We start from the raw sequence: 11979 nt of genomic DNA, 5'->3' as shown, positions 1-11979 counted from the left end.
CCAAGGCCCTGCAATGACAATGTAGAGGGAAGAGCATGAGCCTAGGGTCCAGAGGTCTGGCTTCGTTGTTTCTCTGTCACCACCAAGATATGTGATTTGGGACAAGAATCTGCCCTCTCTGAGTCTCAGGTCTTTAAACTTTAAGATCAGTAAGTCACTAAGTGAGTCACTAAAGGATCCCGGAGATGGTTTTCAAGCTCTAACATTTTAGGATTCCAAGCGTGGCCTGGGACCATGCACAGATGAGGCTGAAGCTCAAGGCCCACGTTGCAAAGTCAGAATGTCACCCACCCATCAGGAGGAGCTCAGATGTGATGACCTCTGGGTTTCTCCTAGGTCTGGAGGTCTGGGAATCACTCCCCCCGGAGCACTGAGGAACAACCAGAATGTCTGGGTTCCAGCCAGAGACCTGGGTCTTTTTCCACCTGTCTGTGGCACCAGCTCTGATCGGGGGTGGGGGGAGCAGGTCGATGTAACAGCAGGTGCTCCTGAAGGCTCTTACCACCGGTGGGGGGGGGGCACTGGTGGTTTTGCTTGATGGGGGTCTGGTGGGGGTGGAGGTGGTGGAATCAGGGTGTTTGGAATAATAATAGCAGTAATAATAATAGCAGTAATCACTGAATGCCTATGACAGGTGTGCCAAGGGCTTTACGAAACCTTCCACGTAAGTTTCTTTATTCACAGAGAGCCCAAGCAAGATCTTCAGGATGCCAGTATTGTTTGTTTCTTATTTTGGATGCCAGTTGCAGAAATGCATTTATGAAAATTCATTCAACTGGATACTTAAGACATGAGACTTTTCTCTCTAAAAATAGTCAACAACAACAACGACATTTTTTTTAAGTTACTTTATATACTACCCACTGCGACATACAATGCACGTGCTGCCATTTTCCCAGGGATGACCTTGAGGCACAGAAAGGATCAGGAGCTTGTCCAAAGGCACACAGCTGGGAAATCGGGGTGCTGGGGCTATAATCGAGATCCAGCCAGCTTCAGAGTTGGTGCACACCCTCCTTCCCCCCAGATGGTAAGCAGGAGGGGGACTCACCAGGTACACTTCACCTCAACTCCCCCAAGCCACCCTTGCCCACCACCAGCCTAAGCTGGATGGCTGGGATGGGGGGTGGGTTGGGAGAGGGAGGGCTGGAAAGTGGCGAAGATCATAAGCCCAGTTCTGTCTTCAGAGAAGCTTTCATCGCTCAGTGGGGGGCAGGGGGCAGATAGGGGACAACAATGCAAGATGGTGCCTGCAGGGGTCGGGCCAACTGCCAGCCAGGCATGGAAGCACTCAGCCTCTGAGTGCTGGGTGCTCTGAAGAGGAGCTGGGGTCAAAGCCCTCTGGTGGGGGAGGCCCGGTCTGGGGCCAGTTCTCTTTTAACCCCTTTCCGCCCGGAGACAGGTGGCCAATGGGCCCTGCATCCCTGCTGGCATCGCAGGGTGGCGTGACTGGATTAATTAGGCTTGATGAATATGCGAGAGCTTCATGAATTGTAATTAAGCAGGCGTGCATCTGGTGGCAGTGGTGGCTGAGGGTGGGAAGAAGTGATACCGGGAGGCTTCGAGATGCCATTGAATCTGAGCACCCTGGCACGGGTGTCTATGATAGAGCCGGGGACGCGGGCTGTGGGCCTCCGTCACGCAGACCACCCTGAAACAAAGCGCCTGGTGTCTGAGATCCTGATTTATGTGATAAACATGTCTTGAGCTTCCTATGTATGCTCTCCTCTCTGAGTGAGACACAGCTGGGGTGAAGGTACAGAGGGCAGAATGGGCCAAGTGCCCAGCTCCCTCAAGAAGCAAGGAGATAAGAAGGGGTAGGGATAGTACGGGTAGGGACAGAAGTTTGGGGCAACAGTCACATCCAAGGGCTACTTCTTGAGACCATGAATGTCACCTTGCAAACACACACACACACACACACACACGTTTATCACATTACATCTTCACTCTCTGTCTCTGTCTTTGTTTCTCTCTCCCTTTCTCGCTCAGCCCTTGGCTGAGCAAGGCAAGAGGTCCTTTTTGGTACCAAGGGGCTTCAGGGACAGCACTGGCAGACAGCTGAGGAGGCAGGGACAGACACAGGTGGAGCTGGGCCCAAACCCCACCCAGGATGCAGCGGGGGAGATGGAGCCAATGGGTCGCTTGGCAGAGAGAGGGGCCTGGAACCAAATGTTTAGACAGGGGACGGCATGTTTATCTTAGGGAAAAACAGTGCAGAATGATGAGTGGGCTATGGAAAAAGAGGTCTGAACAGTGAAATCCTCCTCCGTCACGGCAGCCCTGACAGATGTGGAGGATAAACTTCCATCGTGCTCTTTCTAAACCCACCCTGACTTTCCATGTGGCCTCAGAAATATCCCAGGATCAGTTCTTTGGTCTTTGGGAATCTAGGATGTGTCAAATCTCCCCTCCTGCCTCTGTGTACCCCACAACCCCACCAGATGAGGCTAACCATGGACTCTTCCATGCATGTACCCATACTAGGCCTTTATCACGCTGTTCCTTCCTCCTGAAAGGCCCTTGTTACCTTCCAGCCATTCAGTCTACTCATCCACTAAAGCTCAGTGTGCAGGTAATCCCCTTGGAGAAGCTTCCCATGAAACCACCAGTCAGAATTAGCTACCGACAGCTTCTTCTGCTCTCCTGGGCTGTGAAGGGAAGAACCTGGAGTCAAAGGCAGGAGTTCAAGTCCCAACCCTGCTCTCCTTGGGCAGCAAGTCACATAATGACTCTTGACCTTGGTTTTCTTGTCTGCAAAATGAGAAAGATGGTTACACCTTCCTGACAGGGGTTGCAGATTAAACAATGACTCATTGCACTTAACATAATGCCCTCTAGGCCTACCCACGTGGTTGCAAATGGCAGATTTCATCCTTTTTATGGCTGAGTCATATTCCACTACACATACTGCATCTTCTTTACCCACTCAACTCTCGAGCAGCATTTGCGCTGGCTATTTTAAGTGAGGTTGCAATAAACATTCTGTTCAAGTCAGGGCTTTCATTTTTCTTGGGTAAATACCCAGTAATTCCAGGGAAATTACTGGATCACAGGTCGTTCTATTTTTTAAAATTTTTTTGAGGAACCTCCATAACTGTTTTCCACTGTGGCTGCACCAACTTACATTCCCACCAAAGACAAATACCATCTAGTTTCATTTATAGGTGTAATCTAAAAAAAAAACAAAGCAAAATGAAAAGTAAACAAGAAACAGAAACAGACTGAAATATAGAGTACAAATTGGTGATTGCTAGAGGGGAGGGTGTTGGAAGGATGAGTGAAACAGGCGAAGGGGACTAAAAGGTACACACTTCCAGTAATAAAATAAATAAGTCATAGGGATGTGGAGTACAGCACAGGGAATAGAGTCAATAATATCTTAATAGCATTGTATGGTGAAAGATGGTGACCTCACTGACCATGGGCAGCATTGCATATGGTAGAGAATTGTCGATTCACTATGTTGTACACCTGAAACTAACATAACATGGTATGTCAACTGTATTTAATTAAAATAAATAAAAGAATAAATGACAACATAAGAAAAGAAGACTCGATGAGATAAGGTTCGTAAAAATGCCTTATAAATTATGAAGTCCGTGTCCCCATAAGAGCATGCTTAGTACTTGGTATTAGCTGTTGTCTGCTTGATTTGATGGGAAGTCCCAGGTCTTATTTCTTATTTCCCTAGTGTAGTAGGTGCTCACTGCCTATTCGGTGAATGGATTCATGAATGAACAAGATAGAAGTTAAATGCTTCAGGTTAGCGGGTTGGGCCCATGGTTCCTTCCTGTGGGGTCCTGGGGGCCTATGTTAGCCAAGCAGTAACTCCAGGCAGAGACAGTGTGAAGTGAAACATTGCGGGGGTGGGGGCACGGAAGTGTATGCCAACCTCAAAGGCCAGTGTGTTTTAATTAGTATAATTAATGATGGCACCCACTGGCTCATTACCTGATGGAATTAATGGGGATCATTTGTCTCCCTATAGCAGCCTTCCGGTATGGCGGCGGCTGTCGGCGTGATGGGGAGAGAGCACACGTTCTCTGCCCTGGGGAAGGATTCCTGAGCCCTCACCTGATCTGACTGCTCTCCAGAAGTCTGTTCTCTGTTTCTTCCCTCAGCATCCCCCTGCCCAAGGCTTCTGCCACCATGCACAGCCTGGCTGTACCTCGCTTTAGACGAAACAGTTAGTAGCTAACCAGAGCTATGTGCAGGGTTTTAAAAATTACCTCTGTCTGTCTCCTAAATCTCCCCTTTTCTCCCTCCCTGACCCTTCACCAAGGCCACACTGACCCCATCATCAGCCTGGGCTTGTCACATCCACGCAGCCCTTCAGTAACTTTTAGAGACCCATCTGAAGAGGAGCTAATCTCCTCCTGAGAAGACCGACATAGGGACAAGCTTGAGACAAAGCAGTTAGGCTCAGTGACGTCAGATCCCACTCGGAGACACGCAGGCTGTCTCTTCCCCTCCAACATTGCCCCAGTTCCGAGCACTTCTCCCTTCTGGGGGTAAAGAATTACCTTCCGCAGCTGGAATTTTGAATCCTACCATCATTATCTGGGAGCAGAATCAGAGCTCCTTTCTGCAAAGCCCAGAACACACATTCCAGGCAAAAGAAAACTCTGTCTGGAGTCCCTCCATCCCTGGAGCTCACGATTGTGCGTAGCCATTTGCAGGGAGATCCTGAAACTCCTGACTTCTTCAAGGGAATGTGATGGGCTAAGAAGGGCAAGGCTCCTGCAGGGAACCAGGCAAAGCTCTTTAAGTCATCCTACAAAAGCACTCAACTGGCCCTGCCTATTTCAAGCAATAAAGGGTCAGCCACCCAGAAAGGCGTGTTCACACAGAGCTCAGCTTGAATGCCGTGATCATAAAATTACAGAATAGATTCAATCCTGGCATATTTCATGGCACACCTACAGACCAAGAACATTGTCCATACGGATGGATCTCTGAAGCTGCATTTTTGAGTGTGCATGTTGACATCCATATGAATGCTTATTTGTGGGATAGGAGCGTGTGCTCTCTAGTAACCCATGGGTCTCCTGGGCCATGGGTGTATCTGTGTGCAGGGGCTGACTGTCTCTGGGAAGGCATGTGAGCCTCTGGGTGTTGCATGACTTTCTGTGTTGGTGGCTGTATTTGTCTTATTATGGGCATGTGTGTGTAGGTTTCTGTCCGAGTCTGTGGGTGACTAAGGCAAATAGTGAGGAGAAGACACGTGAGGAGCCAAGAATGAATCCCCCTTTTCCTTGTACTGGATCCTAGCGGTCAGGAGATGGAACATGACTCGATTTACACACGAATCGAGTGTCACCCACTCTGGAGTATAGATAGTAACACACCACCACGGTGACATCATAACATGCACTCTGAAGTATCCATTCATACTTCATAGTGCCACAATGCTGGGATCCTGGTATACACCTGGAGTAGGATTTGATGGCTGAGGGAACCGGGGAGTACATTCGTGTGTCTGCTTCCCGGGGGGGTCGGGAAGGGTACTCTGTGGTCCTTAGTGGGCTTGTCCCTGTGGACCGTTTCATGTATGAATTGGGGGGAGCCTGGGGCTTGGAAGTGCCAGAACAGCCTCAGGAGAAGGCAGAGGCCTTCTCAGGGCTACCCCATTGCCCAACTCCAGAAGCACTCCTTGCTGTGTCTTCTGTGACATTCCAGGGGACACAGGTTCCCACCAAACACAGCCCTCCTCCCTGAGCCGGTGTTGCCAACCCAGGCCCTTTCTTACTGTAGCTTTAAGCCGAGGCGGGAGCAGGAGAAGGCCAGACACATTCCCAGCGGCTGAGAGTGGCTCCCCAGGGTGTGGGAGCACAGCCAGAAACCAAGTCCTCTTCCCTTGGAGGGTTGCAGTGACTGTTAAAAAAAAAAAAAAAAAAAAGGAAGAGGAAGAAGAAAAAGAAAAGGCTCTTTTTGCTCAATGGGGAAAGAAATCAGATGGAAAGGAGGAGGAAGATGGTGAAAAAAATTTTTTTTAACTGGTTTCTCGCTTTGGAAAGGTCAGCGGTAAAAACTTGCTTCCTTGCCAACACAAAACTGGGGCTGGTGCTCGGCAGCCTCCTTTCGATCGATAGGACACTGATCACCTCATAAAATGATGTTGAGGCGGCAGGGGCCAGGGTGAAGGCTGCTGGAAGGAGGAGCACCTGCCACCAGCTCTAACTGCCCTGGGGGTCTGTTACAGGCTGAACCCCATGCCATCCCAGCCTGCCCCTGTCCAACCCTCCCACTACCCCTTAGGAGCCAAAGGCCACACACTCCTTCTGCTCAGGGGTATAGCTCTGTGGATAGCAGTCCTTGCATATGCTTGTGAATTTGGGAGCTCCATTCCTTGAGCAGCAAAGGCCCCCATACTCTGGCCAGCTACCTCCCCACTCCCGAGGCTTAGACCTCTGCAGAGTAGTGTAAGTGGCACAGGGATCCCTAGGAAGGGCTAGAATCCTAGAGGGAGAGACGGGCATTTTACCATCGGGCAACAGAACCACTTGCATATTTTATCTTATTTCCATGAGACATAGAGGTGGAGACAGGGGAGGCGGGAGCTGGAGGCAGACAATAGGGAGCAGTGACCTTCACCTGATAATCCTCTGTGCATATGCTTGGCCAGCACACCGGCCATCTGGTAAACCCCTTGCACCTTCAAACGCTGCCCGGCTTTGACTTCTTCAGCCAGCCCTAGCCATAAGGCGCAGTGTAGACAGTCCTCAGGCTCAGGGGTGTGAGGGCCAGGGAAGGGGGACAGTGACACTTTCAAAGAACGGAGGACGCTGTTAACATGTCAGTCCAATTATGGTAATGTGCTGGGGTAATTGGCCCTCCAAGGGCGAAGGGGATGCACATGAGTCCAGTAATTGTAGGTTCATTTTGCTCTGCATTCTCTATCCTGCTTTGGTGACTAATTATTAGTATTTAGCAAGTGGATATTGTCATCTTCAAAGCAGGTGCAGCTGTGGCTCGGGCACTGGAGCCGGGGCCAGCTAAAGGTCAGCTTCTGCTTGGGGATAATTAATTTGTCTTTTATGGATCTGAAATGTGCTCCAACCTTGTCTCTTCCTTTTTGCTTCCAAACAAACAAACCAAAGAAAAGGGGAATATGCTTTGTGGTTTTATTTCAGTCCACTTTGCACTGAAAGACCAGAATTAACAAATAGGGATAAAGTACTGGAGGGGATCACGGACCTCTACCCTCTCTAGACAAAGAGCCAGAAATTCCCGCCCCCACCCCCAGGCAGGGTCCCCATAAATTGGGAAGCCAGATGCTCTGGCGGTGACCATCAACAGGTGAGTATAGTCTATACGCTCTTGGTATCCTATCGGTTTGCTTGCTGTCCCTTATACTTTGGACACTGGGACACTGTTCCTAAAAGGAGTAACATACAGAAATTCCAAAAGGAAAAGGAATAATAGTAGGAAGAGCTGCTGAGTACTTCCTGTGTGTCCCATGCTCATTTTACCTGTGCACACAAACTACTCGCTTGGTCTAACCACAACCCTAGGACGTCACTGTTCTTCTTATCCCCATTTTACAAGTGAGAAAGGGAGGCTCAGGTAACCGGAATCTATTACTCCCAGCTAAAGTAACAGCCACCGTTCCATCCCCGGGCTGTCGGGGATGCTTAGCCAAGCACCTTTACGGGCTGTAGTGCTGGGCTGAGTTCTCTGGCCTGCCAAGGCAGCCCTCTAGGCTTTGCTTTGTGGAGGAAGAGAGCCTGGGCATTTTCATCCAGAGGCATGATGCCTGATGGAATTTTATCAGAGATGCAGTAGAAATCAGTATAGATGGAAATGGATGGGAAAGGACCCCAGCTCAAGTCCTGCCTCTGCAGTGAGTCTCCTCAAGAGCCCCAGCCCATGGAGCCCTTTCTCCGTGGCCTCATGCCCCGCTGGAATGAGGGCTCAGTCAGATTCCACCCCCCCACCCCCGCTGCCCCCATGTTCATGGGCTTTCTCGAGTTGTGCTCTAGTCTCAGCACGTCTGTTCTCCTCTCCCATAAGAATCCAGTTAGGCATGAAACCGGCCACCTGTGCTTTTGCGGCTCCTGGAACCCTCAGCTCTGGCCTGGGCTCTTTGTTGTAGGGATTCAATGACTCCTGAGTGAATCAAATTGGGAGGCGGAAGTGGACAAGTCTTCGCCGTCTCTGGCAGTTTGGTTGGCAAAGGAAAAGCCCCCCTTTTTCACATTGGTTGGGCAAACAGGATACTTTAGGAGAAGTGGATGTGAGCCTTTCATCTATATACCTTCTGAATTCAGAAGAGTGTATTACACACTTGGGGAGTTTCTTATGATACACCTGCCTCGCAAATTGGAATTCCAATGATCATTCTAAGAAGAGGCTGGCAAGGGGAGAGAAGTATATAGGAGAGTCTTGGGGGAGATGGGAATAGCTACTTGAGGAGTTCAAGTTTGTGTTCAGGGCTTGCCTCTGGGGCAGGGCAACAACATTTTGTTCTGTGGTTTTACTGCAGCCTACATATTGATGCAGCCAAATGAATTCCCCTCTTTGCAACCTGACCTCCTTCTCACTGTGAAATGATCTCATTTCAAGGCTAACCACAAGAGGTTTGGCTGGGCACCTGGCATGCCGGATGCCTGGCATTTGCAAAATCTTCATGCAAAGTGCAATTTTTTTTTAAAAGACAGTAAATAAATCCTGTCCAGAGAAATCTTGGAAAGGTCTGCTCCCAGCCACGAGGTGAAAAGAAAAGCGATCACTCTCCCCACCCTCCCAACTATTATCTGCCTCTCTTCTCCAATGTTAAGGCTTAAATCGCTTTTAATTTTAGATCAGGAACAATCTGATTTGGGGCCAAGGTCTTTTTTCACTGTCCTTCAAAATGTATTAAGCTGTGGTGTTTTTCCACCTCCAGTCTGCTCTGTTTCAGTTTCTTGAGTGCCCAAGGCTGAAGCCCCACCATGACTTTGACCTACAGCCAGGATGCAGCGAGACCGTACCCAGCCAAAACCAGCCCCCTCCTGCCTGCAGCAGGAAGTCCGGCAGCTGTGACAAAAGACAGAGAGGTGGCGTGTCACCTGCCCAGGTTTGAGGGATGCTCATTGCCTCCTTAGCAAGATGTGGCCATGTCCACTTGGTCACCTGGAGTTCCCAGAAGCGCAGGTCCTGACTTCCAGCTTCTTCCCACTTTACCCCTCTGTGTCTCTTCCTCCAGCCCCTACCATTACCACAGAGAATAGCAGGTGCTTACAGACCAGGCAGTTCCCTGGTCAGGACCATCTTGCTCCCAGGCTCCCAGTGCCATTAGCAGACCTTGCGACATGCAAGACATTCCTTCCAGGCTCTGCAGAGGACCTGGGGATGGGGCAGGGGGAGTCGCTGATCCCAGAACCCTATTTTAGGTTCTGTTGGCAGAAGCCCAACTACCCACTAGGCCTGGTCTCTGTCCCCCTTGGCTTCGGGTGTTCTGCGGTCAGCTGGAAACTATCCAGGAGGAGCTATGCAGACACACTGGGAGCTGAAACACAGAGGACCATTTCCCGAAGCTGATTCTACCTTTCTGGAGATGTCAGCCTTCAGCCTACTTGACAGGACCACCGAGCCTCTGATTTTGTTCCTTCCAGGACTTTCCTACCTCAGTGGGCAGATGTGATTCTAGACTTTGACCCACTCCATACTCTTCCATCTGCCATTCCTAGGTCAGGTCCCAGGATAATCACCAGGGGAGGCTCCTTTTTAAAATCATGATCAGGCACCATCTTGGTCTCTCACACCAGATGGGATCTTCTTGATCTCAAAACCCTCTCTTCAGAGAAGCCTAAAAGTTGGGTCAGAACCTACTGACATTTTTGCGGGAAGCCTGCATGTTCTCTCTGCAGGCCTTTGACAAGAGGAATGTGCTGGGCTGAGGGAGGAGGCAGAGTCTAGGGAGGATAGAAATGAGAAGAGTTTAACTCTAAGCCAGTGCCGGGCCCCTCGGGATCCCAGGCTCTGCAAAGCCTATGAAAGTGACAAAATATTTATGTTTTCCACTTCCCTCAGCCACAGCCTTTCTTGGGAACATCTGACAAGGTTGTTGGTGAAAGTGCGTATCCAGACAGGCTGGCAAGGTGCTAAGGAGCCAGACAGGCTGGCAAGGTGCTAAGGAGAGCAGCGGCAGCAACTGATAGAGCAGCTTCCCCCTACGGAGGCTCCAGGGGGCCCGCAGAGGCGAGGCTTGGCCTTTGCAAAGAGACGGATGTCTCTGGGCTGCATTCATGGAATGTGCTGACCCCAGCCTGACAGCTAGTCAGGTGGTGAAGCAGGGATGGCCAGAATGGGATTGTCAGGACGAGAGACTTGCCTTCCTAAAAATCTGGCCATATTTGGGTTTGAGTCAAGGCTATTGAGTCTTCGGAGGGACTGCAGTAACTTGCCTTGCTTCAGTAGGAGGTTTAAGATTCAAACCACAGGGGACCCCTGGCTCCTCTCCTCGGTGCGCGCCCATCAGCTGTTTCCCACAAAGACACTACAGGGAGTGAAGCAAATGATACTCCTCACTCCTGATCTTCATCTGAACTGACATGTCGGCCCACACATGCCCCTTCCTCTTCTCCCTCGTCAGACTTCATTAGACGTCACATGGAAAAGGCACTGGGAAGAAAACGTTGTGGAACACATTTTCTCTTCTACCCCCAAATCGCCAACTGCAGGGAAGTTGCTCTCCGCTGGGTTAGATCTCTCCTTCGGGGTTAGGGTGCTGGGCTTTCAATGATAGATGCCTCTAGTCAATATCCTAACTTCCAATAAGTAACCTCTCTGTCTCCAGCTTTGGTTAGGACACCTTAAATGCTAGCGTGGCTTTAGGGACCAAATGAAAAGTTCTTCCTCAGGCCATGAGGGTCTTCCCTGAGGTTCGTCCTAAAGAATCTTTGGGCTCTTCTTTCCTCGTATGCACGGGCCCATCCCTTCTTTTCTTCTTCGCTACGAGCTTTCAGAGTCCCCAAGATACTCTTTATACGCTCTACCTTTTGGCTTTCCAAAGGAAAATGTTCCTTTCATTCACTCAACACATATTTATTGAGTGTCTTATAAAGCAGTCCATGGAATTGTGAGCTATTGCTACAACAATGTCACATAAGAAACTACCTCTAAGTACCAGCGGCTGTCAACAACATTTATTTTCCCTGCTCGCAGAGCTGCAGATCAGCTTGGAAAGCTCTTCTTCAGAGCTCAGGATGGGGTTCGGGTCCTTTTCACAGGTCCTCATTTTAGGTTTCAGTAAGCAGAAACAAGAGCTATGTATGGACGCTTTTCTCATGGCAGGAAGAAGTAGCTCCAAAAACTCAAGCCGAGCCATGCAAGCATGTTGAAGTCCTCTGGTCACTCCCATGAATAGGTCATTAACCCAAGCAAGTCTCAAGGTCATGTTGGAAGTTAGTGAGGTAGGGAAGAACATCCACTTCTAATTCAGCCATGGCAAGTGCAGAAAAAGAAGGAATAATTGTGAACAAATAATACAATATAATACAGAACAGTTTCTACTTCCGTAAAGTTCAGAGTCTAACGTGGGAGACAGATCTTAACCTACAAACAAGGGTCTACGGCCATACCACCCTGAACGCGCCCGATCTCCTCTGATCTCGGAAGCTAAGCAGGGTCGGGCCTGGTTAGTACTTGGATGGGAAACCTACAAACAAGGAAGCTATTGTAGACTAAGCTGGGACACGTGTTATAAATAAAATGAATAACATAGGGGAATCTATTTTCATACTGGGTAGCCTGGAGGTCCTCTGTGAGGTGGCGTCATTTAAGCTGAGGTCTGAAGGATGAGAGAGAGCCAGGTACATAGACAGAGGGCAAAGAGGTTTCCAGCCAGTGGGAAGGACTTGTGCAAAAGCCCCAAGGAAGCAACAATGTGGTTGAAGAGCTAGAATAAGGTCCAGTATGGCTGGAGCGTAGAAGGAAGGTGAAAATAGTGTGAGCTAAGATTGAAGGTGCCTGCTGGGGTCAGGCAGGGTCCTG

At 49.6% G+C, this 11979-nt stretch overlaps 1 pseudogene; it reads left to right on the top strand.

The window, feature by feature from the left end:
* Positions 1-11553: 11553 nt before the first annotated feature.
* LOC122901330 lies at positions 11554-11671 on the top strand (annotated as a pseudogene).
* The last annotated feature ends 308 nt before the right edge of the window (positions 11672-11979 follow it).

This window comes from Neovison vison, chromosome 2 (assembly GCF_020171115.1).
Source record: "Neovison vison isolate M4711 chromosome 2, ASM_NN_V1, whole genome shotgun sequence".
In the NCBI taxonomy this organism is placed as follows: domain Eukaryota; kingdom Metazoa; phylum Chordata; class Mammalia; order Carnivora; family Mustelidae; genus Neogale; species Neogale vison.
This window is presented reverse-complemented; position numbering and strand designations above follow the sequence as displayed.